A 25,866-nucleotide genomic window follows, 5' to 3' on the forward strand; every position below is an offset into this window, starting at 1 on the left:
GAGGTAAAGCATCACATTCTAGGGACACTTTTATGTACATGAGGTGGGATTCTTTTCCCCCCTCAGCCCACAATGAGTAGTAAATTAAGGCAATCAGACGTTATATTCTGATAAATAGATTCTGAATCCAGCACAAAAATCTGGGACAATCACAGATATGGTCCTGGAATCAAAGGTTTTTTTTTTAAAGAACCGAAATGGAATTTGGGATTATCAAGTGTTCACAGCCCAGACGAGAAGAGGCGGCCTGGAGGGGTCGGGATACTTGCTCCAAGCCAGCTGGATAGAGCAGAGGGAGGCCCAGACCCAGCTCCCAACCTCCGGAGGAACGCAGCGGTCTCCCTGACCCAGGAGGGGCCGAGGCTGCCCGCTTGCTTTTTTCTTGCCGGCCCTGCGGTGCGCACACTTCTGGGGCCTGGCCCTTAATGCACTGGCCTCATCGCTCCAGGCCTGGCCAGAGTCTAGCCTTTGAAGTCAAGAGGCTGCTACATTTAGACAAGAGCAACAGATTTAGCAAAGTGAAGAGACCAGGATGGCCACGCCGGGGCCCCCCGGGGCTTAGCCAGATGTAGTTTGTGTGTCCGCTGCAGCCGCCCTCCCAACACCTGGATCCTGGGGCGGCAGGAAAGCAGCGATCCACGTCTTATTTCATGTGTGAGCGGAGAAGAGAGATGCATGCCTGACTCCCTTCTGTGACACTGGTTACTGGGAGTGGAACACTTAAAAAAACAGTGCTAAGAAAATTCTTGCCAAGAGTTAGAAGAGACAGTGTGTGAAGGGCCAGGGGCCCATAACCCCTCCTTGCTGCCCCCCGGACCCTCCGACCAGAGCCAGATGCACCCCGGTCTTCTCTGCTATGAGAAAGCAGGGACCACTGACACGCAGCCTCTGAGCCGGGACTGTGTCACATGCTTGGTGGTCTCTGTTCTGCAAAGCACCCCCGCACGCGTGAGCACTGAGAGAAGGAGACCATTGCCGTTCCACGCCTGGGCTGTGTTCAAACACCACGGAAACAGCGTGGACTCTGTACACGGCTGCGCCGGGTGCCCAATGGGTGACCTTCGTCCTTTCCATAATTCATTCACTTATTCAACAAATCTGACCACTTTCTTTCCACCAGGCACTAGCGCTGGGGATAAGACGGTGAGGAACGGGGATGCGTTTCCTGACCTCATGGAGCACGTGGTCCAGGGGTGGAGAGCAAGTCAAACAGTAATCTCCACGGTAAACTGATTAAGTTATAAGGTCCCCTTTGCCTCATCTGGTCAATACACGCAGCGCTTTGTTACAGTGGCTCTTGGGTGCTAAGGGGACAGGTCAGTCGTGCCGAGACCGGGACCAGGAATCCAACCAGGCCACAGGCTTTAAGCGGCAGAGAGACCAAGGGTGGCTTACAGACTCAGACCACCCAGGTTACAGTCTGGTCCCTGTCCCTCACCAGCTGTATGACCTTGGGCGGGTCAGCTGCGCATGTCTGAGCCTGCTTCCTCAGAGGTAGAATTGAGTCTAGGGCTCGGCCTCGGACGGGGCGATGCCTGCGCTGGTGTCCAGTGCGAGGCGCGGTGCCTGGCACATAGGAAATGTTAGCTGTGGCTTGCCAAGAGTTCTTGGCTGGAAATTTAGCTTGTTGAGGGCAATTCAGTTTATTTGATTAACAGTAACAACAATCTAGGCAGATAGAGGGCCTGAGAGGCTATCGGGGGAATATGGCAGCCGAGTTCAAAACCTGAGACTGGTCTCAGGCAGGCAGGCAGGCCAATGGCTGCGGCAAACGGAGGGGTGGACCCAGACCCCACAGCTGCCTCTGTTTTGCGTTTCCTGAGACCACGGACTGGGAGTGCGCGGGACGTCAGGAGAGGGGCCTGTGTTGGAAGCTACTGTGAGTTCTGAAATCAGAAAGCTTTCCTGACTTTTCCGTCTTGTTCAGCTTTGGGCAGAAAAAAACTCAGCTGAGGTCACGCTTACTCCTGTGTCTGAACCTGGCTATTCAGAGGAAGACAGGACCCAGTGTTTTTCTCTAATTTTCACTGGAAGCCATAAGGAGTGACGACGCCTGTCCTGGGCATGTCTGTGGGAGAGTTTAAGTTCATAGTTTAGGTTTTAAAACTGCAATTTGAGCCCATTAGAGAGAGATTGGGCTACTGACACACACGGGAAAACAGTGCATTAGCCTATTTCCTTCCCGTAAAGACCTGTAAAAGCCAGTGTGATTTTTGCAGAATGAGGTTATTGCAGCGAGTAATCGGCTCGGGCAGCACCAGAAGCCCTGAAATCAAGCAGACGGGGTCAAAGCAGGGCTGTGTGCCTGAGAGTGGGAGCCGGGAGCAAGGCTCTGTGCCTGGTGTGGAATGTGAACGGATTTATCTGAATATTCACTGTCACTGGATGGGGTTAGGATCAACTCCAGTTTATGGATGGGGAAGCTGAGGCTCAGGACTCCGAGATTGTGCTCCCTGGCATTGGGAATGGAGCAGCCTGAGAGAGGAAAAGCTTCCTCCTAATCGAGACAGCCCGGGTTCGAATCCCGCCTCTGCACCCACTGGCCAGGTGACCTTGGGCACGTTCTTGACTTGTGGGACCTCAGTTTCCTCATATAAGTAGCCCTGCCTTGCAGGGCAGCGGGGAAGGTTAAAACAGAAAATGCGCCAGCCTGCTTAGCCCTGCTCCTGTGTCTTGACCTCAGAGCTGCCCCTGCTGCCCTTATAGCATAGCGACATGGAGGGGACCTCAGTCTGCTCAGCACAGGGACGGGCACAGGTGCAGGAGGGCTGCAGCGTGCTGCCACCTCCGCACTTGGGGAGGCCCCGCCCAGATAGAAGGGGCTGCCTGGCGACGCCAGGACTCTCCCGGCCCCTCCACATACCAGCTGGGCGGGCTCCCTGTCGCCCCCAGCTGCTCTCACCTTCCAGCATTACAGCTCCCCACAAACACCACCCGCCGTGGGTGGACCATCCATGGAGCAGCTTCCAGCCCACTTCCTGGACTTTTGCCTTTGGATCTCCCGGCTTCCTCATCTGGAAGCAGAGGTCATGAAGTGGCCCACCCTTTGGGGAAACTTTGAGTGTAATTAATCTCATTGTTTAGAGTGCTTTGAACTCTTGGGGGTTATGGTTTATCATGAAGATTATCGCCATCGGGAGAGCAGGTATAATTAACTCACCATATACTTTGCCCAGGAACCATGTCTTTGAAAAACATTATTTGTAACTTTACAAACTGGATGGCCCCATCCTGGTCAGCAGCCAGGAGCGGACTCTTGAAGCAAGCCCGGGGGGTCCTGGACTGGTGTCTCGGAGCATTCCAAAGGGGAGTGGGGACAACTTTCCTCCCTGAGGGCCCTTCGCCCCAGTCAGTAAAACCACAGCAGCACAGACTTCAGAATCAAAGCGGGATCCTGTCTCAAACTTGCTCTTCCTAAGTTGCCAAAGCCGGATGGCAACTGCACCCGCAGAAAGTCCCTTTCTCTCCTCCTTCCAGGTCCGTGGCCTTCCGAAATCGCTGCCGTCAGAAAACCCATTGTGATATTCTTTGAAAGAGCATTTATTTATTGAATGCTAACTCTGTTCTAGGTAAAAGGGAAATTAGACATTCTCTCTGTCTTTCATATGGTAGGTTATGGCTGTGGTCACAGAGAGGGAAAAGCACACCATTTGGGGTGGGAGATGGGGGAGCAGCACGGATGAGAGACGGGAGGGTTGCTGTGGAGACCAGGATGCGGGTTTGAAGGGGATGCTCAGACCATTTTTCCTCGCTTTCAAGGTCTCAGTGGCCCCCTGAGGCAGGAGTTACGCCTTTTCTTAGAGGGGCCCCAATTTTGCAGTCCCGATGCTGAAGAGGTCTACCAGTGACCATGGTTTGAAGTCGGCGAACATAGGCAGGTGGGGGGAATGCTCGCGGGGAGAGGCAGATGGGGTCACGCACGCGCGCGCGCGCGCGCACACGCACACTCGCACGCACGCGCACGCACGCTGCGTACCTGCGGAGGTGTGGAGACGCAAAATGGTCCAGTGGGAAGGATACGTACGAGTGAAGCAAGACACCAGCGATCGGCTCTCACCTCTGCGACGTGGATTGTGCTTCTCATCTGACCATCGGAAGAGTTGTCTCCCAGGTCCCCTCTGCCTGATTCCATATTTTACGCACCTTGCCAGGTATCACGTTTTGAAGCGAACGCAGTCGCAGGTCTTGTGTAGTGCGGTTTGCTGTGCACGCGGTCCCTCCTCCTTTTTGGGTCCTCTTCTCTGCCTTTTCTTAATCGTTCTGTTGTTGCCTGAACGCCTCACGTGCTCCGAGTTCTTTAGAAGTGTGGCCGTGTGTTTTTGTCTCGTATGTTAGGATCCTGAAGGACCGCACCCTCGTCTCAGCGGAAGGAGGGGCAGGCAGGCGGGCCTAGCCAGCGGGCAGTGTTTGAGTGGTGTCCGCGGAGCCGTCTGCACACGAACCGGTAACAGAAGGCAGCATGGCCGCGGGAACACCGTCTGCCACCCTGAGAGGCCTCATGAATCCCCTCCTGTTTAGTAACTGAGGGTCCGCGGCTCGCGGCCAGGCCTCTGCCCGATGCAAAGCGTACAACTTGCCTCAGGCAATGAGGGGCTCCAGAGAGCCCAGGTGCGTGACTGTGTCTTAATAAATCACTCACCGCAATTGTCAGGGACGTTCTTTCCCATGGATGTCTGATTTAGGGAAAGCAGCCCTGGGCTGTGGACAGCGTTGGAGTAATTTGGTCCTAAAACAATGACCCAGAAGCAATCAATGACATAGCTGTGTTAGGGAGATGGGCCTTCCATGGTGTGGCTTTGGACAACTCAGAAATCACGGATCTGAGCAGTGGAAGAAGAATTCCCAGGTTCAGACCAACAAGGTGTTCTTAACACCTCTGGCTGGCACTCCTCCGAGCCCAAGGATGCCGCTGCAGAAGGCTCTTCGGGCTGGCATCCCCGGGGAGGGGGGTGGACCGGGGTGCGCTCCAGTGCCATCTACTTGGTGATTGTCCAGCTCTTTCAAGGGTGTTCTCTGCAGAGCTGTGTGGTTTATTGTCTTGTTTGGAGCTCCTTTAAATGAAGACAGTCCATGCCAGCACGGTTCTCTCATTGTTGCTTCTGGTCTGTTTACTCCCAGCTCTCTTTAGGGAGGAAAAGGCTGGAAACTGCATCCTAATGGCCCAATTAGTCCTAATGCTGTGCGGTGTTGACTGTTTAGTTACCACCATATTGTGTACAGAACTAATTGTGGTGAAAGCAAATGAATGGTCAGGAAACAAACAGGCTACTAGAAAATAATTACTTGGAGTGTTTCTCTTTAGTACCTGTGCAGCGGATTTCATTATAGTCAACAGCCTCTAAGCTGCTCGAAATAGTGGTATTTGTCATTTTCATAGAAACTTGATAATGACATTAATTTATCTTAATGGCCTGTTCTATTGTTATAAATAGTAAAATTAGCTTAAATTGTCTTGCTTTTGCTGGTTTTGGATGGCTGCAGAGGACCCCACAGCAGCCGACGAGTAGATAATTTGGTGTACTTGACAGATTTCCAATAATTTGTTATTTGGAACATGAGTAATGCTAGTACCATTAATGCTCATTTTCCTCTAAATTCATTACTGCCCTTTTTCCCTTTTATCTTTTTTAATGTCTGGGCCATTTTTCTATATTTCAAGTGGAGCCACAGAGCCTGTTCATATTCAGCCAGCTATTAACATTCTGCACATAGCAAACATCCCATAGAAAACAACTCTTTATGAAATGATGAGCCTGGTCGCTCTTTATGACAGAAAAACAGGCAGAAATGGGGAGCTTACTGGTATCAGGGCCGGGGTGTCATTAAGCCAAATGTAATTTTAAAGAAATTTAAATGTTTTCATTTTATGGCAAAGGTAAAATATACTCAAGGGAGAATCTAAGAAGGTGTAAATGCATTAACCACACCTCCTCCTTCCTCCCTTCCACATCACTCCTGTTTCAACTTCCTGGGGCGTTTTATCAAAGGTGAGCAGGCAGTGTTCCCTAACAATTCGATGCTAATTAATCCCTAAGAAATGTTACGACTGATTTCATTTCTGTAAGCAGATATGTTGACGTAATATCTGGAACAAATGTGAAGGCTATTAATCATCGGAAAACCTCCTATGATTTAGCTGGTTCACTCTTAGCTCCAGATCTTTGTATTTCCCCCATTGACTGGGGAAGACCGCAAACGCAGTAGCTTCTGTCCGTCAGCATTTTCTAAGTGCGTGTCCTCTTCGTGTCGTGATGTGAAGGCTCTCAAGCAATCGTCCAATTAGAGCTTTTTTATCAGTTTGATGATATACGTGTTACAGCGAACACGAAAACAACAGTGTGCACTATTTATCCAGGACAAGGGAAAGGCCACTGCCACTTGAAGTGGGTTTCCGGTTACAACCTGGGCAGAATAGACATTATTTCTTAGCCTGAGTGCCGTGACCCAGCCCAGGTTGAAATGCCCATGTGGGTAACAGTGAAAACATGAGCATGTTTGGTGAGAAGTAGGCTTTTCTATTATAAGCTGCATCGTTTCAAAAGGGGAACTTAACCAAACAGAAAGATTGACTTTCTTAGGATGCTCGGTTCTCAGCATAAGGGAGATGCTCCTTCCTGTATCCATGCAAAACTCATCCCAGGATCGCGTAGTTCCGTTGGGAGCACCAAGGGAAGAAGGTGCACTGAATTTTAAAGATGAGACCCTGGACACGTCTGTCAAACCAGAAGTCCCCAAAATGGTGACTTTCACACTGAAATAGCAAATCCACGCTTAAAGAACTTTTCCTGTCCATGAGACAAAATTATTTCTTTTCTCCATGGATACAAGCAGATTTTGAAGTCAGCCTGTGCAGTAAAATCACCCAGATGTACTCTTGAGTGTATGTTGCCCTGGCCCTGCAAACCTTGGGGAGGGATGAAGGATAATGTACTAATAATGTGGTGTCTCACAGGGGCGATTCATAAAATACTTATCCTAAAGCAGAAAATGTATCTGTCTGCCTTGTTCATTTATAAAATAATAGTTTAGGGGAATTAGGTACCAGCTAAATTCCTTAGTCAGTGTGGCTGGTTTCACCCAGAGTCCATTAGACTAGGTTATGTATCTGCTGAGGAAGACACAGCCTGTCAGCAGTGCATAATGCATCATGAAAGATAAATGGAATTAGGCAATTGAATAATTAGAGTAGTGTCCACCAGAGCGGCTCTAAGTAAAGGGCTGCAGGGATTTCTATTAGAAACCTCCATTTCAACGGTTAGAAATCCATCTGGGAAAATTTGGCTGGTGCTGAAAAGTTAGAGCCCAGTGGGGAAGTAAGGGGAAAGACTCTCCCCAGGGAATGTCCTGGTACCCGAAAGCCAGTGCTGGGTGGTTTAGGAGCCACGATGCTGGAGAGGCTTGAGCCTTGCCCGCTTCCTTCACCTAAGTAAGCCTCCCAAGCACCAGGTTTGATGGAACTGAGCATTTCCCTGGAGAGGGGGAGGTCTGATCTGCTTCTCTGTCCTCAGGCTTGGAGCCTTGGAGATGCCTTAGGGGAAGGCTGTGCTGTGAAGGCCGTGCCCTGGGATTGTGCAGTAGACAGGCTACACAACCGTGCTCTGCTGCCCTCCAAGGGCCACACCTCCAACACTCAGCACGGAGCCTGGCACGTAGAGGCTGCTCAAAAATATCTGATGATTATGACCTTTACTAAATCCAGTGAGAAAAAAGAGAAGACAGATTGCTAACAAAGGTGGTCCCAGGCTTGGAAGACAAGATTAGAAGATTTTCTGCAGATGCAGTATGAGAAGAGAGTAAAGTCTCTGGGCTATTTTTAAGAAACCCAGAAAGCATTTCCTCACTCGGGATTTATTAAGCAGCTACAGTGTGCCGGGATATAAGACGAAACACAGGCTCCTGTCTCAGCTGCTTTGTGTCCACTGGGGGGACGGACGTCATGCTGGAAGAGGGGACTGTCCCCAGCTCAGGGAGCCTATGCAGGAGCCCAGTTGGCCTGGAGGCCCCGAGGAATCTATAGGCACATCGGTGTGCCCTGGAACTTGCACAAACATTCAAAAGCCTTTTTTGTCCAATAGGATCTAGCTCTATTCCGAAAACTGTTGCTGGAAGGAAAGAAGGTTTCTATTAAAGGTGTGATTACGTTTGGAGGGAAACACAAAACCCCCTGGCCCGGCTTGGCCTCTGATTGGGTGTGGAGCCAGGAGCAAGTCAGTGACCGTCTTTAAGCCCAGTTTTCTCGGCGTCTGTAGAGTTGACAACAGCCAGCTCGCAGAGCCCCGGGATCTAGTGAGGAACAGGGGGCCTGAGTGTGCCGTGAACGTGGACGCTGAGTGGATACGGTCTGGTTATGCCCGTCACCCTCCACTGGACATTCACGCAGGTCCGTGCAGCTCTCCTTCATCAAACACACAGGCGTCTTACTGTCCACCACACGTGTTTGAATTTGGTCATGTTGCCCTATTTTGTAGAGAATGAGACTTAAGAAGGTGCAGGAATTTGTGCTAATCTGATGCCTGGTAACTGGTGACACGGGTAGGACTCTTAACTCAGGTCTGCCCAGCACAGAGGCCCTTGGTCCTCGGGGTTTGTGTGGCCTGCACAGAAGGGAAGTCCTGCAGGACAGGGGACATGCTGGCCACCTGCGTACGACAGTGTCCACGTGCAGAGCCCTGCCCTGGTGGAGGTACATGCAGGCACAGGTGCTCCCGGGGGGATGCCGCTGCGGGGGCGTTCTCAGTGCGTGCGACCAGTCTCCTGCACACTTTTCATCCTGCAAAACCCAAACCCTGCAACTCCCTGTTCCCTTCCTGCCCAGCCCCTGGCACCTGCTATTCTGCTTTCTGCTTCTACGAACTTGGCTACTCCAGGGACCTCATATGAGCGTAATCATACAGCGTTTTTTCTTTGGTGTCTGCTTATTTCACTGAGCATAATGTCCTCGAGCCTCGTCCGTGGTGTTACCCTGTGTCCAAATCTCCTTCCTTTTTGAGGCTGGATAGTATTCCACTGTGTGTTCACGGCACACTCTGCTTATCCATTCGTCCATCGATGGACACTTGGTTTGCTTCCACCTCTGGACTGTTGTGAACAATGCTGCTGAGATCGTGGGTGTACAGTGATCTCTTCAAGGCCCTGCTTTCAATTCTTCTGGGCATATACTCATACGTGGGATTGCTGGATCATACTGTAGTTCTGTTTTTTTGAGGAACCTCCACACTGTTTTTCATAGCGGCTGCACCATTTTGCATCCCCAGCAACAGGGCACAAGGGTGCTCATTTCTCCGCATCCTCACCAATACTTGTTATCTTGGGTTTTCGATGGTAGCCATCCTAATGGTGGTGATCTTTTAAGACCTAGGTTAAACCGCTTCTCTACTGCCACAATTCTCCCAGCTTTTTCAGACAGGGTGAGCATCCCGGGTGTACCCCTGACACCTGTCCCCAACTCAATTATTATGCTTTATGAGGTTCTGTATTTATTTGTTTATCTGCATCCCCCGCAGGACGTTGAGTTCCTAGATGGTGGTCCCATTTGGTCAGTGAGGTGTTTTCAGCGTCCTGTACGCAATAGTTATTCTAGAGATGTTTGTTGAATGAATTAAAAAATGTTTTGTCACTCATATTTAGTATAACATTTTGTTGATTTACCAGTTTTAATTTTCTTAGAGCTACACCTTACATAAAGTACACACATCTTAAGTGTACAGCTCAATGGATGTTTAGATATGTTTACACCTGGGTAACCATCTGTCCAGATCAAGACAGAACATTTCTAGCCCCTGAAAAGTTCCTTTGGGTTCCTTACCAGTCAAATGCCCACTCCCCAAAGTAACTCCTGCTTTTATTTCTTAACCCTCGATTGCTTTGCCTGTTCTTGAGTGCATGTAAATGGAACCACAGGGTACCTGCTCTTCAATACCTGACTTCCTTCACTCAACCGAGTGTTTGGGAGATTCATCTTCATTGCTTGTGTGTCAGTGATTCATCCCTTCTCATTGCCCAGGAGTATCCCATTGTGTGCATAACCGCGGTTCATTTATCCATTCTCTTGTTGATGGACATTTGGGTTGTTTCCAGTTTTTGGCTATTGTGATTAAAGCAGCTACAAACATTCTTGGCTCTTGCAAATAGAGATGCTGTAAGTATCTTATACACGTCTTTTGAGGAATGCTCCTCTTGTGTTCTCATTTCTCCTGTGTCTGTGCCTTTGAGTGGAACTGCTGGGCCATCTTGTACACGTATGTACAGGATTAGCAGGTAATGCCAGTTTTTCAAAGTGCTTGAATGAACTCACACTGCCGCCAGACAGTGTGCGAGAGGCTCAGGTGTTTCCTGGCCTCACCTACGCTTGACACTGTCTGTCTTTTGACTTCATTCATTCTCGTGATTGCACATAGCTTTTTCGTGATCTTTTCCCTGATTTCAATTTTTTTGGTACCAAAGTTTTATTTTTATACTGATATTTAAAAATTTGTCGCAATTTCTTCTGTTTATTGAATGTCAGACTTCACCTCCTTCTGCATTTGAGATAGGAATTTAAATTTTTTAAAGTTTTTTTTTAAAGCAGGGCTTTTTAAAAAAAAATTAAGTGTAGTTGATTTACAGTGTTGTGTCAGTTTCAGGTGTGTAGCACAGTGATTCAGTTATATATATATATATATATATATATATATATATATATATATTCTTTTTCGCATTCTTTTCCCTTATAGGTTATTACAAAATATTGAGTAGAGTTCCCTGTGCTCTACAGTAGGTCCTCGTTTATCTATTTTATATATAGTAGCATGTGTATGTTAATCCCATCCTCCTAATTTATCCCTCCCCCGACCCTTCCCCTTCGGTGACCATCAGTTTGTTTTCTGTGCCTGTGGGTTTTAGCAGGGCTTTGGAAGCATAACTGTTTGAACAACTGGGTTGAAGCTGTGTCCTCACTTCAGGGTGAGCAGAACAGTGTGAGGTCAAGAGGCTGGGTGTGGACTGATGCTCTGGGCGTGAATCCCACCTCTGACACCAGAGCTGCTGTGTGGTTCTGGGCCAGTTCATACACTCTCTTGGTGACTCAGTTTCTTCATCCATAAAATCGGGAAAGTAATAGAGCATGCCTCTTGAAGATGTTAATAGGATTAAACAAGTTATTGCACTTTTAGAATAACCCCTGGCAATAAGTAAGTTAATACTTATTAAATAGTAACTGTTATTGTCACTGAGTTTCTTCAATGGCTTTTATTAAAAGTTGCTTCCTTTCCCTTTGTTTTCTTATTCCAGTTTGGTCCTAGTAACAGCTCTCATAAGGTTTAGGCATATATCTGGAATCTATGCTTTATTTTGTTGGTTACTTTTTTCTGTTCTTAAGCCAATGTCATACTGTCCTATTGATTGTCATTTGGTAATATATTTGATAATTATCTAGGAAGTGAGTTCTCCTGATTCCACTTTTATTTTCCTTCCCCAGTGCAGTGTTCTTGCCTACTTATTTTTCCAGATGGATTCTTAGTATAATTCCTGTGGAAATTTCTAATTAGTTTTTGAACTGTATAATTTTTAATTAATTAATTTTTAATACAATTTAAAGTTACTTTCCACTTACAGTTATTACAATATATTGGCTATATTCCCCATGGAATATATGTACAATACATCCCTGAGCCTATCTTACACCCAGTAGTTTGAACTTTATTTATAACTAACTACAGGAGTTCTTTGACCTTTACTGTGTCAGATCTGCATAGCCTGAAATAGAACCCAGCCCCCAACTTTTTAAAATTTCCTTTATTTCTCCCACAAGAATTTTATAATTTCCTTTCAACAGACCTTGAAATCACCACACCAGGTTAATTTCCAAGCATCTAAAGAATAAAGCTTTTGTGAATGGGATTGCCTCATTTACTATGCCTTCTGTTTACCTCCCATGTATTAGAGAGTCATTGATTGTGGTGGATTTCTGTCATAGCATGCCACTTTTGAGAACCTGTTGATTATCTCCAATAGTTTTCTGTTTGGTGGGGGAGATAGCAGATTATAGTGGGTAGAACATGGGCTTTGGAGCGGAAGAGCCAGACTGTAGATGCATCTCCTCTCGTGACTTGTGTGAGACACTTTGGGCAAATTGCCATCTCCTCTGAGTGATGGGGGTAATAATAGCCAGGGAGGACTTGTGCTGGAACTCTGGAACTTCTTTCTTTCTTAAAAATCACATAAGCTGTGGGGTGGATACCCAAAAGACTTAAAAGCAGAGTCTCAGAAATATTTGTGCCTGACATTCAGAGCAGCGTTACTCACAGCTAATGAAGAGGTGGAGGACCTCAAGTGTCCGTGGATGTTGGATGAACGAGATGTGGTCTCTCCACACAGTGGAATGTCGTTCGGCTTTGAAAAGGAAGGAGATTCGGACACAGGCAACACCATGGATGAACCCTGAGGACATGATGCTCAGTGAAATAAGCCAGTCACAAAGGATGAATTCTGTGTGATTCCACTTATATGAGGTACCCAGAGTCATGAGATTCATAGAGGTGGAAAGTAGAGTTGTGGTTGCTGGGGGCTGGGGAGGGGGCAATGGGGAGTTGTGTTTAACGGGGACAGAGTTTCACGTTTGCAAGATGGAAAACATTCTGGAGGTGGATGGTGGTGACGGTTGCACGACAGTGTGAAGGTACTTGAGGCCACTGAACTGCACACTGAAAAATGGTCAAGAGGGGAAATTTTGTTATGTGTATTTTACCACAATTAAAAAAATAACTCTTAAAAAAAATCATGCAAGCTGGAGTTGGCATTCTGGAGGCACATCCTTAGCAGATGGGAGTTAGTGCAATGAAACACACGCTGTGCATCAAAAAAAAATGTAGGGCTCAAGTCCACGAACAAACGTTTAATTGTGCGTGTTTCGTATCTCCTGGTATGTAATAAAAGGAATCATATTTGTTCCTTCCTTAAGTCAGCAGGCTGGGGGGAAAGTCAGTCCTTCCACGACCCGCACCAGGGTGGAGGTGGAGGGAGGGGTACCAGGTGAGAGCAGGGAGGGTGAGAAGCTGCAAGTGTAGAATAATCGTGTTTATAACATTAATAATGGTGACACCAGCAGGTAGCCCTTAATGACTCTTTGTGCTAAACATTTTGAAATCATCATTTTATTCAATATTCATAGCAACCCATGAAGTAAGAGTTATTCCAGTTTTCCCAGCAAAAATACCTGAGGCTTAGGAGGTCAGAGAGGAGGAAGCAGCTGTGTATTTGCTGTTCCTGCAAACAGGCCTCTTCACCCTGCAGGGGGCCTGGAGTTGTTCTTTCTTTTTTTTTCTTTTTTTAATATGGGTTTTCTTTTTTAATGTAAATTTATTATGATTATTTTTAAATTTTATTTATTTATTTATCTTTGGCTGCGTTGGGTCTTCATTGCTGCACGCGGGCTTTCTCTAGTTGCGGCCAGCGGGGGCTACTCTTTGTTGCGGTGCGCGGGCTTCTCATTGCGGTGGCTTCTCTTGTTGCAGAGCACAGGCTCTAGGTGGGCGGGCTTCAGTAGTTGTGGCTCGTGGGCTCAGTAGTTGTGGTGCACGGGCTTAGTTGCTCCGCAGTACGTGGGATCTTCCCAGACCAGGGCTCAACCCCGTGTCCCGTGTACTGGCAGGCGGATTCTTAACCACTGCGTCACCAGGGAAGTCCTGGAGTTGTTATTTCTGAGACATTTTTACCATTTTCCAATTAAAGAGGACAGAAGGGGTTGTTCTCCCCCAGGTTCGGTTTGACAGATCCCATGGAGGAAGGGCCTGGCTTGGGTCACATGTCCTGTCCTGAAGAGATGACTATGGTCAGAGGAGGCATAGTGATATGAGGCCCCGTGAGAGATGGGACCCTAAGAACACCCTTGTCTTGTTCCTGACTTTAAGGGAGAGGCAGCTGGCACTTCAGCGATGGCCACAAAAAGAAAGACTTGAAACATATTTTAAAAGACCAGAACAAATGGAGAAAAAATGAAGTTCACGGGAAGAAAATACCAATACTGTAAATGTAATATTGTAAAGATGTCAGTAGATGTCAGTTCTCTCTGAGTGAGCTCAGTGCAGTGCCCGTCAAAATCCCAGCAGTCTTTTTCAAGGACCTGAGCAAGCTGCATCTAAAATTTTACGTAGGAGTGAAGAACGAAGAAGAGACATAGAATTCCTGAAGAAGAAGAAAACGGAGGGACTTTCAGATCAAATATAAAGTCTCATTTTATAGCTATTACCGTAGGAACAAAAATGAAATCGCATTTGTATCTGACACCACGCACAGAGATCACTTCTGACAAGGAAAGACTTAAAACATGAGAGGCAAAACCTACGTAAATGAGTGGGTCACCGTAACATAGTCATAAGGAAGAATTCCTTCCAAAAGTTCCCCAAAGTACTAATTATACATGAAAAGACTGGTAAATGCAACTACATTAAATTTAAGGCCTCCATTCATCAAAGGACAACAGAAAGGAAATTCATATGAAATTCACAGCGGCCTCCTGGCTCAGCTCTTGAAATGGCAAAAGGACATTGCTGGGAAGAGTGGTGAAATCTGAACGAAGTCTAGAGTTTAGTTTATAGTAACATGTACCGATGTCAGTTTCTTCGTTGTGACGAATGCTCCTTGGTAATGTTCCCCAATTGGGGGAAATTGGGTGAGGAGTAGATGGTAATTTCTCTGCAAATCTAAATTATTTTAAAATAAAAAGTTTATTCACAACCTGGGATTTGATGTTTATGATATATGTAATCAACAAAAAAGTAATTTTAGGGCTTCCCTGGTGGCGCAGTGGTTGAGAGTCCGCCTGCCGATGCAGGGGACACGGATTCGTGCCCCGGGTCTGGGAAGATCCCACATGCTGCAGAACGGCTGGGCCAGTGAGCCATGGCCGCTGGGCCTGCGCGTCCGGAGCCTGTGCTCCGCAACGGGAGAGGCCACAGCAGTGAGAGGCCTGTGTACCGCAAAAAAAAAAAAAAAAAAGTAATTTTAAAGAACCACAAAAAAAATCAGTAAGAAAAAGTCATACCACCCAATAATAAAATGGGCAAAAGTCAAGAAAAGATGTTTTTCAGAAGAGGAAAAGTAAACAGTAAATAAACTTAAGGCAAGATGACAATCTCGTCTTTAAAAAAAATTTTTTTTTTTATTGGGGTATAGTCGTTCTACAATGTTGTGTTAGTTTCTACTGTACAGCGAAGTGGAGTTCCCTGTGCTATACAGCAGGTTCTATTAGTTATGTGTTTTATACATATCAGTGTATACATGTCAATCCCAGTCTCCCAAGTCATCCCCCTCTTCCCCCCTTGGTGTCCATACGTTTATTCTCTACATCTGTGTCTCTATTTCTGTCTTGCAAACTGGTTCATCTGTATCATTTTTCTAGATTCCACATATATGCATTAATATATGATATTTGTTTTTCTCTTTCTGACTTAATTCACTGTGTATGACAATCTCTAGGTCCATCCACATCTCTACAAATGACCCAATTTCGTTCCTTTTTATGGTCGAGTAATATTCCATTGTGTATCTGTACCACATCTGACAATCTCATCTTAATAAGCAGACAGCTGTCAATTAATGCTACAGTGCCATCTCATCTCAGCAGCCCTCTTATAAACTGCTGGTGGGAATGTAAAATGGTACAGCCACTCAGCGAGTAAGCTGGAGGCCCAGCAATTCCTTTTCTAAGTATATGCCCTAGGGTCGCTCTTGCTTTTGCACTTGGACACCAAGAGCCAACTGAAAGGGTGTTCACAGCAGCATTACTCATAATAGACAAAAACTAGAAACAACCAAAATGTCCATTGATAGGAGAATGGATAAGTAAACCACCCCAGTGGAATATTATACAGCAGCGAAAATGGATGACTGTCAACAATATGCAAAAATAAGGATGAACTTTAGAAACAATGTTGAATCAAAAAAGTCTCAGATGAGACAACATATGGTATAATATTTTATGAAGTTCAAAATCAAGCAAAATTAAACTTCATATTAGAAAACTGTAGGATGGTGGTTAGTTACTCCAGGGTTGAGGATGAGAGAGGGGGATGGGTTCAGGGAGGGACACTCAAGTCCTTTTAGTGACCTTGGTGACATTCTGGTTTTCAGGTCAGGTAGGTTCATGATGTTCATTTATTATTTTTTGTCTCATGTTATCATATGCATTATTTTGTATCTATTAAATGTTACCAATTTTTTTCAAATTTAAAGATAGGTTAAAGAAACAAGCAACAGACAGAGCAAGCATGTTGCCAGAATTCATGATGACAGGGCTTTTTTTTTTAAACTCTGGTGTTTCTAGAGGAAAATGGAATCTTTGGAAGGCTTTGGGAGACTATGGAATATCCACATGTCTTCTCAGCTGGAACTGATGCCAAGAATGTAGAAAAGACGGCTGATCTTAGTGTGTCTAGAGGGCAGGGTGGGTGGATGCAAGTGAAAATGCTATTCAGCCTCCCCACAAGCCTTCACTAAGAATGGTGAGTGCCCTGGGGATGCCAAGGGGGAGGGACAGAGCTCTGCACTCAAGGGGCTCGTGGGGTGGGGAGGACACTGCTTCACTAGGGGAATATCCAGCAGAGCCGGAGATGATCTTTTTGGAACACAGGCAGATGATGTCGTGACCTTTGCTTACCCCTCAGGGCTTTCTCTCGGCCCTGGGATCAAGCTCCCTTCTCTGGTCCTGGTTCCCTTTGGTCTCGGGCAGCTTGGCCACTGTCCCTCCATTCCTCATGCGACTCTCATCCGGAAATTCTTTGGTTCCTGGAACCTACTGGAGCTCTCCTCTCAGTGGGCTTTTTCACACTTGGTCTGGAATGTCTCCCACCACGTGCTGAGTCCTACTTATTGGCTTAGTCTCCTTTGCAAAGGAGCGCTCCGGGGACCCTGGGCTGCATTAACTTCTGGCTGCACGTGTCTGTGGCATCCTGTATCCCCATCAGCTCTAGGGTGACAGTTTCCGTCCTGTCCCCCATGAGATCCCCAGCAGGCCCTGGAGCACAGCAGGGGCCTGATCCGTGTTTGCTGGATTAACTGCAGGTATGTCTTTTTTTTTTAAATTAATTAATTTATTTATTTTTGGCTACACTGGGTCTTCGTTGCTGCGCGCGGGCTTTCTCTGTTTGCGGCGAGCGGGGGCTACTCTTTGTTGTGGTGCACGTGCTCTGATTGTGGTGGCTTCTCTTATTGTGGAGCGTGGGCTGTAGGGTCATGAGCTTCAGTAGTTGCAGCGTGCGGGCTCAGTAGCTGTGGCACACGGGCTCAGGAGTTGTGGCTCGCAGCTCTAGAGCGCAGCCTCGGTAGTTGTAGCACACGGGCTTAGTTGCTCCGCGGCATGTGGGATCTTCCCAGACCAGGGCTCGAACCCATGTTCCCTGCACTGGCAGGCGGATTCTTAACCACTGCGCCACCAGGGAAGTCCCACAGGTATGTCTTAAGAGTTTCATGCAGTTACAGAGGAGGGAGCGATAACTTGTACTTGGAGGGAAGAGGTGGAGGGCTTCCCGGAGGAGGAGGCGTGGGATATGAGGACATGTCCGTGACTTGCATCAGCTTCCACTTACCAGCATGCTTTGCCCGAATTGCAGGTTGGCCTCAATGGGTGGGCTGTGTGTCCCTGTGGTTGCCACAATTTCTTTGTCCATTCATCCATTAATGGACACTTAATTGGTTGCACCAGTTTACGGTCCCACCAGCAGTTCACAAGGGTTCCTTTTCTCCACATCTTCACCGACACTTTCTTGTCTTTTTTGTATTAGCTATTCTGATAGGTGGGAGGGACTGTTGCTTTGTGATTTGGATTTGGATTTTCCTAATGATTAGGGATCTTAGGCATATTTTCATGTACCTGTTGGCCATCTGTAAGGAGGGCTGTTCTTATTAAAGCATCGGCACTGTACCAAATGCCCACTACAGTCAGACCTTGGGGAAATTCATAAGCCCCTCTCACTAATTTCTCCAGAATCTTCTACTGTGTTCTAGGTGTACTGTTTCTGTGTCACTCATCCTCTTCCTAGTGTCACATGGGCGAGTGAAATTCGGGGTGAATGCATGTGAAAAGACACAGGGAAGGTGGCTCATATGACTGAGCTTCTTGAGGAGAGCAGGGAGAGTTTTCTCCTCTTACGCCTCTGTCTCAACATTACTTACATCCTTTTACTCTTTATCCCTCTTAGCTTTCTTTTAACCACCAGTGCCTTGTCTAACCTAATTTTGAAATTTCTCCCTTATGCCCAGACTCTATAAAGATAAAATCCCTCCGAAAAGTGAGCAATTTGGATTTGGTGGAGAAGTCAAAAGTGAAATCCTCAACCACTGTGTTCCTAAAGCCCCCCTCACAGCTGGGAGACAGACCCAGGGGCTGGGAACAGGGGTGCGAGGGACAGCTGATGGGGAAAGGGTGGAGACACCCTCATCACGAACCTGTATGTTCCATTCCGGTGTCTCTTAAGGGGTCGGGCCACTTGGCTGGCAGGCCACAGAGGTACAAGGTCAAGTTACTTGACTTAATTTCTACATCTGTCAAATGGGAAAGATAATACTTACTTGCAGGGTTCCCTTTGCTCTGGGTCAGTAGACTGAATTCCACTTTTATGTCTATTCCTTTCCAGCTTAGGGCCTGTAGAGAATTCAACCCCACTGAACTTGAGTTTCCTCACTGTCAAATGACCACGTGCAAGGTGATTTACCTGCATCGTCCGTCAGAGTAACACGCAGAGTGAGGCATGGTTAATCACTTGTTAAATAGTTGAGTTTTTATTTTGGAGAAACACCGACTGCACAGAGCATATATGAGAAAGGTTTGCATTGCATGAATTATTTTCCCATTTGAAACCCAGAATCTCGCTCAGATGGCTTCCCAGCCCACATTGTACTGAAGTACCCTGTTTGTTCCATTAACTATTCACAGAGTCAACTGGGGAACCGCTGTTATTAATTTCAATGGAAAGCTAAAATGCAGTTCATTTTCTATAATTGCAGGCCCACGGTCTAAAGAACCAGCAAAAGCTTTTAATCTGATGCATTTTTAGAGGAGTATGATCAGAATTACATTGAACATCTTTTGAAGGTACATAATTATGAAAACCTCAATGACACTGACATTCAAAGAGCCCAAACCATAGATGCAGGGAACTCGCATGCGGGGAACAAGGCAAATTGCCGTCTTAGTTACTCGTGATGGAGAAACGCCTACGGGGAAGGTCGGCAGTGTTTGCCCACCTTGCTTTTCTATTTTACTCCAAAGACGTGAGCTCTTCATACCGCATGGGAGGGGGATATGGCGCTCTCGTCCGAAATGTAGGATTTCTGTAGCGCCAGGGAGCCTGCCCCCGGGGCTGCACCCTCCCTCGCACCCCTTCCGCGGGGCGGGGCTCGGGCCCGGGGCGCACGACGGCGGGAGGGTGCTCCGAGCGGCCACCAGAGGGCGCCAGAGCGTCTCTGCGGGAGCGGCCGCGCAGCTGCCGGTCCCTCCACGGCTTCCTGCGTCCAGACTACTCCTGGGTCGCAGGTGTCTGGGCAGGGCTGTCATCCGTTGGTCGCGACTCCATGGGGGCAGAGCTCCCCCTCCCCTTCCCCGAAGGAGGAAGGACACTAAGAAGGCAGGGAAGTGCCCGCAGCAGCCACCTCGCCACCACGACTCCCATGGGGGCCTGGAGGTGGGGAGAAGCCGCGTGCGGGAGAGACGTTGGCTTTCGTTCAAAACTGAAGTGCGGGGCTCCCCTGGTGGCGCAGTGGTTGAGAGTCCGCCTGCCGATGCAGGGGACACGGGTTCGTGCCCCGGTCCGGGAAGATCCCACATGCCGCGGAGCGGCTGGGCCCGTGAGCCATGGCCGCTGAGCCTGCGCGTCCGGAGCCTGTGCTCCGCAACGGGAGAGGCCACAGCAGTGAGAGGCCCGCGTACCGCAAAAAAACCCAACCCCCCCCCCAAAAAAAAACCTGAAGTGCCATTTACAAACACACCCTCCAGGCGAGCTGCGCAGCAAGGGGGCCGCAGAGATACCGAGGCGGGGCCCCCGCGCCCACTCAGCCCTCCCTCCGGATGGGGTGACGCACGTGCTGTGGGCGCCCAGGCCCGCGAATCTTCCGCTCCCCCCCGCGCGGTCGAGAGGGGTCACTGAGCCCTGAACCGGCTGCGGCCCAGGGTGGAGAGAGGCAGCGGGACCAGGAGGGGCAAACGCGGGAGGGGCAGGGACGAGTCCCGGGCGGGGCTGGGGTGGGCCGGGCGTCAAGCCCCACAGCGGCTCCGGGCCCCCAGGGGATGGGTCCCCGGTAACCTAAGTCAGGCTGGGGAAGCTGGACTTTATTAAGTGGCCTGAGGACCCAGCAGCGGTGTTCGAGCTGGGGGGCAATTGACCAGGTCCAGCCTGGCCTTGGCTGTCACGACCATGGCTGGATGGGTAGGAGGGGGCAGTTTGCCACCGTGCAGCCCGGGAGGTGGGAGGAGACACTCACCCCCAGCGGGTGCTCAGCGGAAAATGTTTTGCAGGTTGCCATGCTGCGTTTCTGCAGTTCTCCAGATCTCTTACTGAATTTCAGTGTCAAGTTCTTAACGCGTGCATCTCGGAGTTCTGAAGTACACTTGAGGCTTTTTGCCAAGACATGTAACATCAGCCCCAGGAGAAGGAGCGGAGAAGAGGCCTCCAAGGGCGTTCTCCTGTTCAGAAATTGAAACGGAAGAGTTTGAAAGCAAAGAGCTCAGGTACAGGGGGTGGGCCGAACTCAGCTGGTTTGACACTGTGAACCAAGAACGCCAGTCTTTTTCAAAGTCGAGGGTAAGCGTAAATCAGAACATAGATTTAGCATAGTTTGCAGCGTTCCTACTCGGTAGAGCCTTTAACTCCTGGCCTCTCCGAGGTCCGGCAGAATACGATCATGTTTTAACATTTCTTCTGACTTGCCTCCTTACCCTGTGAATGTCCACAGTGCCAGGCTGTCCTCCTCATCCTCACGTTTGTTGAATGAATGGTGACCACCCCGAAGCACTCCTCGTGGGGAAGGTGGATGTAAAGAGGTGGAGAGTGGTTCTTCCTCCTAGTTTCAAGATGTTAATACAATGCACTGAGGTAGAGTCTGTAGCAGGTGGTGGGCAGGGACAGTGGGGCTTCTGGATTCTGGTGCGTATTTTTCCATTTGCCACTTCTGTGCAGATAAGTAAGCCACGTAACCTCAGTTTTCTTCACTTATCAAATGGGAATAATCTATACTGAACAGACCTCCTAAGGTTATTATGAGAATCAAAAGGAAAATTTGTAGTGAACGCACAAAGTGTGGGAGTAAAGCTATTGATTGTATGGAGTTTGTGGACAGATGTGCGGGGTTGTGATGTTAGTCATCGGTCGGTTGCCCTTGAACATGTGGAAGACAAAAACTAGCGAGTTTGCCTAGAAATGATGCCCAAATAGGTAAGCAAAAATAAATTAATCACACTCTTGTGTTCCTCGTACGGGTTCCTTGTACTGATTTCAAACCACAGGGGTCTGGCCAACGACAGCTTTTTTTTCTCACCTCCAAACTTTTCTGTTGGTTGGTTTCTGCTATTGTGCTATTTTTATTATGGAAAATTTCAAACATCCCCTTACTCCCTTCTATTCCCTTGTTCCCATGTGTCCCTTTTTGTTTGCTGGAGGATCCCAGACGTCGTCCTTTCATCCATGAACGCTCGCATGTCTGCCAGACACCTTGCAAGACCTCCATCCACTCCCTCACCCTTGGCACCGCTCTGCTCAGCCCCACCCCGCCATGGAGCCTGTTTTCTTAAGAATCACCAAGGATGTCATCCAGAGACCATTTCACAATCTCATCCTCAGCTTCCAGCACTGTTGAATGGAGACGGCTGAGCCAGGCACTGTCAGGTATGGCGGCTGATCCCCAGACCTGAAGGAGCTCACAGCCGCGGGGGGCTCAGCCCGAGGAGGAGCCTGCAGTCAGAGGGCGCCTGAGGGGCGCGCAAGCCCAGCCGAGGGGCAGACGGCGCTGCCGTGGGGGAGTGGGAACTAGGGCGCGCAGTGCTGGGAGGCTGGCTGCAGCCGGCCCTGGGGCTGGGCTGGAAGGGTCAGCAGTGTTCGAGAGGCTGGTCTGGGCGCTCCTGGAGGGATCGGCGTGAGCAGAGAGCCTGGCCGTGGGAAAGCTCAGCGCCACATCTGGGGAAGGGGACGCAGGTCTGAGACGAAGGTGCGTGAGAGAACCTGCCGATCGGTGCGTTGTGTTTAGGAAACGTGCACAATGCTGAGTGTCAACAAAAGCTTGAGTTCAGAGGAACCTCTAAAGTAGACAACTCACTTGAAGAGCGACTTCTTGATAATTCCCGGGGATGAGTTGGGGAGCCGGCATCTCTTGGTGTCACCTCTTTGCACAATGTGTCAGCCACCTTACACGTACCATCTCTAGAGCTGGCAGCCCTCTAGCGAGGTAAGCAGTATTCTTCTCCTTTTACAGGTGAGAGGCTGAGGTCCGAGGTTAAATGGACTGCCCCTGGTCTTCTAGGCCCCTGGTCTTCTAGGCCCCTGGTCTTCTAGGCTTCTAGGGTCTTCTAGGCCCCTGGTCTTCTAGGCCACTTCTAGGTCAGTGGCCGCAGCAGATCCAGGCCTCTCTGGTTCCATCCCCTGTGCGGAGCGGCTGGCCTCCCTCTAGATTAGTGTCGTGTGGGTACCAGCCTCTCTCAGTGCTCCTGTTACAGAGCCCGAGAAAGGAGTAGGGGTCCGGCGAGCGTGCCACGAGCCTGGAGCCTACCGTATTGGCACCGTCGTCCTAGAGTGAGGTCACCAGTGAATGGGATGGAAGCTTCTGGTAGTTGGCAAACAGTCGACACCCACACACAATCTGACCTGCAACAGCGACCCCATGTCCTGCCTCTTGTGCCTCCTTAGAGAGGCCTTCCCTGACCGTCTCTCCCACCCCGTTCACTGCATCACATGTTCGCCATGTACCTGGCTTTATTTTCTTCATAGCATTTATCACCATCTAAAATTATGTTATTTCTTCATTTGTTTATTATTCCCCTCTGTAGAATGTAAGCTCAGGAGGTAGCTTCGTCTTGGTAACGGATGGATTCTGAGTAAATAAATACCTGGCACGCAGTAGATGCTCAATATTTGCTGGGTGAAGACGAAACAGTAAGTGTTTTGCCTGTTGTACCTGCCTAAGTCATTTAGATATTAAAAGTAACAAATGAAGAGACTCCCCATCCTCCTGTGCAAATTTCCACACTGTAGCTGTGAAGAGGGACAGGGACAAACTCTACTGAAAAAGCAATCACTTACACTTAGAAATGAAGTAGTGAGGTCCCTGTCATGGGAGCATTCAAGCAGGAGTTAGATGACCATTTTATAGAAGTGGTTCCCATACCAGGAACATGGATAAGGACCTTCCAATTCTAAGGTTCTATGATTTGGGGCCAGTGAGGGGGAAAGACTTTAGTATATAGGGTGTGGGGACGTGGTAGACACAAGGACATCATAGCCTTTGGAACGGCTATGGATGAGAGTGAAACCGCGGGTAACCGTTAGTTAGATGCATTTCACCTGTAACCTGCCTTCACCAATCAAGGTCGTTTGAATTGTTACAGAGGACCGGCGTGTCCTCCATGTGGCACGGAGCCTAAACAAGGTGTTTTCTAGGGTCTTGGAGTCAGCTGTGTCTAATTCACGCGGAGCCTGTTAAGACTGGATAGGACCACCGACCCTCCAAGGGGGCGTGCGTGAGGGTTACAGGCTCCGAGGCTGTTGGAAGTGAGAGGCCCCAAAGCCCCGCCCTGAGCTCGTGCCCCGGGCCTGCGGCTTGGAGCGCAGAGGCCCGCAGTCTAGTTACGCCTGCGCAGAACCGCGACGACGCACCTTCTCCCAATCCCCTTTCCACGCCCCCCACGCCCCCCCGCGCCCAGGGCGCCTGCGTCTACGTCCCTCATCCCTTAAGTACCCCGCCCCTCGCCTTTCCGCGAGTGGGTCGGCGGCTTGTGCTGCAGTTTCTGCGCTTGGCTTGTTTGCGAGTAAACCGTGTCTTTGCTGCAGGCGTTGGCGTCCCACGTGTTGTGGCTCCTGACGCGGCGGGTAAATGGACCTGGTTCCTTCCGTAACAAGGTGAGACAAGAACTCCTTTCCCTCCGGCGTTTACTAGTTATCCGCAGGATAAGCTTTGCTGCCCTGAGCACCCACCACTGTCGGCAGGCGGGGCCCCCAGGAGCAGGAGGCCCGCCCAGGCCCGGGGAGGGCGTGCATCTGCACAGACCACCCTGGGAGAGGCAGGGGTGTGCGACTCAACACGTCCCATGACCTCAGACACTCTTGCATTGACTGGTTCTGAGTCGTGGGCGACAGAGGACTTTTTCATAGAATCTCGGCAAAGTAAAGGAAAACTTTAACAGCTGCCTTCACCCCCAGAACGTCCACGTTGGATAATTGTCACTTCTCTTCCATCAGAGTCTAAGCGGTAGGTCTTCTCAGATCTCTCTAGAACTAGTGGTAGGTCTGCGGGCGGTCCAAGGAAGGGTGGTAGTTGGATACACCCTTAAACAGAAACTTCTCGAGGAAGCAGGTGAGAACTGGTAGAAGTGCATAAAGAGCCCGTCCTCAAACCATGACTTGCAGCTGAGCAAGGGAACAGGGCCGGTACGAGTCTCTGTGCTCGCAGGCGGCGCGGGGGCTGCAGCCGCCCTCCCGAGTGGGACGCCTGCTCTGGGCCGCGGGCAGGTGGCCACAGGGTCCCCACGGGCTGGCCGCCTGCTCCTTTGCTGGTGAAGATTCCGCGTCTCTTACTTGGCACTTTACAGACAGTGGGCGCGGGGCGTCGGTACATCACTTCTAGAGAGCTTCCGTGTTGCCATAGAAACCAGTTGGCTTAGATTTACACTAAAATGGCAAAAGAGCTTTCTAATAAGGACCCCGAGGAGTTGAAACCTCCCCTTCAGCAGACAGAGAGACTGAAGAGAAAAGGCTCACTTTCTGAATTCCCAGCCCCTAACTGGGCAGCAGGTCACCAGGCCACTGGAATCTATACTGGTTCATTTATCACCAAGTGTGGACAAACGCAGGGGAGTCTGGGTTATGATAGACGAAGTCAGGTGCTATAAAGCCACTGCTTTATAGAGCCCATCTGTGTCTTGTGCACACAGTAGGTGCTGGATAAGTTTTTGTTTAAACGACCACATTAGGTAAAGAAACACGTCAATCACTTGAACGTGCTTGGGTATTTAAAGGCAACTTAAATAGTATACATCAGCATGCAGCCTAAACACCCCACGCTCCGTTTATTTAATACCTTGACTTCACTTGGCACTTTAAGAATATCTTACTTCAGCTCTTAGCTTTAATACTGCAAGTCAGTTAAATCTGAACGAGTGGGGAGGGACTTCCCTGGCAGTCTAGTGGTTAGAACTCTGCGCTTCCACTGCAGGGAGCGGGGGTTCGATCCCTGGCTGGGGAACCAAGATTCCACATGCCCCGTGGTGCAGCCATAAAAAAAAAAAACAACAACTATCAACGAATGGGGTTTTTACGGTCCGACGAGACCTTCAGGCATGATGAACGGTGAGGTAACCTTAGAAGCTATCCAGGTTGCTAACTTCACATTTAACTTTAACTATCCATTTATCTGACTAAAGTCTCAAGTATTTGAGCAATAAAGCAGCAGCCCACTTTAATACGCAAAAGAAGGGAAATCAGGAAGTTGTAGCAATAGAATTGAGACGCCGTGGTTTTGTAGGGAGAAAAGTGCAACAGCTGTGAGGGAGGGAGGGCTGTGCTATCTGAAAACCAGCTCACGTGGCGCAGCGTCCTGAGAAAACGAACCCCCCAGATCCACCTCGCACCTCTTCCTATGGGAGCTGTCTCTGGGTTTATTAACACAAGCTGTGTTTGCCCTGGATACGTTGCT

General features: G+C 48.9%; 1 long non-coding RNA gene across 2 annotated transcripts in view; it reads left to right on the top strand.

Annotated features, from left to right (window-relative positions):
- The first annotated feature begins 18,958 nt into the window (after positions 1–18,958).
- Positions 18,959–25,866, top strand: part of LOC308605204 — a 38,794-nt gene continuing 31,886 nt past the window's right edge. For both annotated transcript variants that reach the window (XR_014013639.1, XR_014013640.1), the window contains exons 1-4: positions 18,959–19,066; positions 20,486–21,851; positions 23,006–23,111; positions 24,006–24,074. This is a non-coding gene — a long non-coding RNA (uncharacterized lncRNA). The remainder of the gene's footprint in view (positions 19,067–20,485; positions 21,852–23,005; positions 23,112–24,005; positions 24,075–25,866) is intronic.

The sequence above is a fragment of the Mesoplodon bidens genome (assembly GCF_964165515.1).
Source record: "Mesoplodon bidens genome assembly, chromosome: 17".
NCBI classification, from domain to species: domain Eukaryota; kingdom Metazoa; phylum Chordata; class Mammalia; order Artiodactyla; family Ziphiidae; genus Mesoplodon; species Mesoplodon bidens.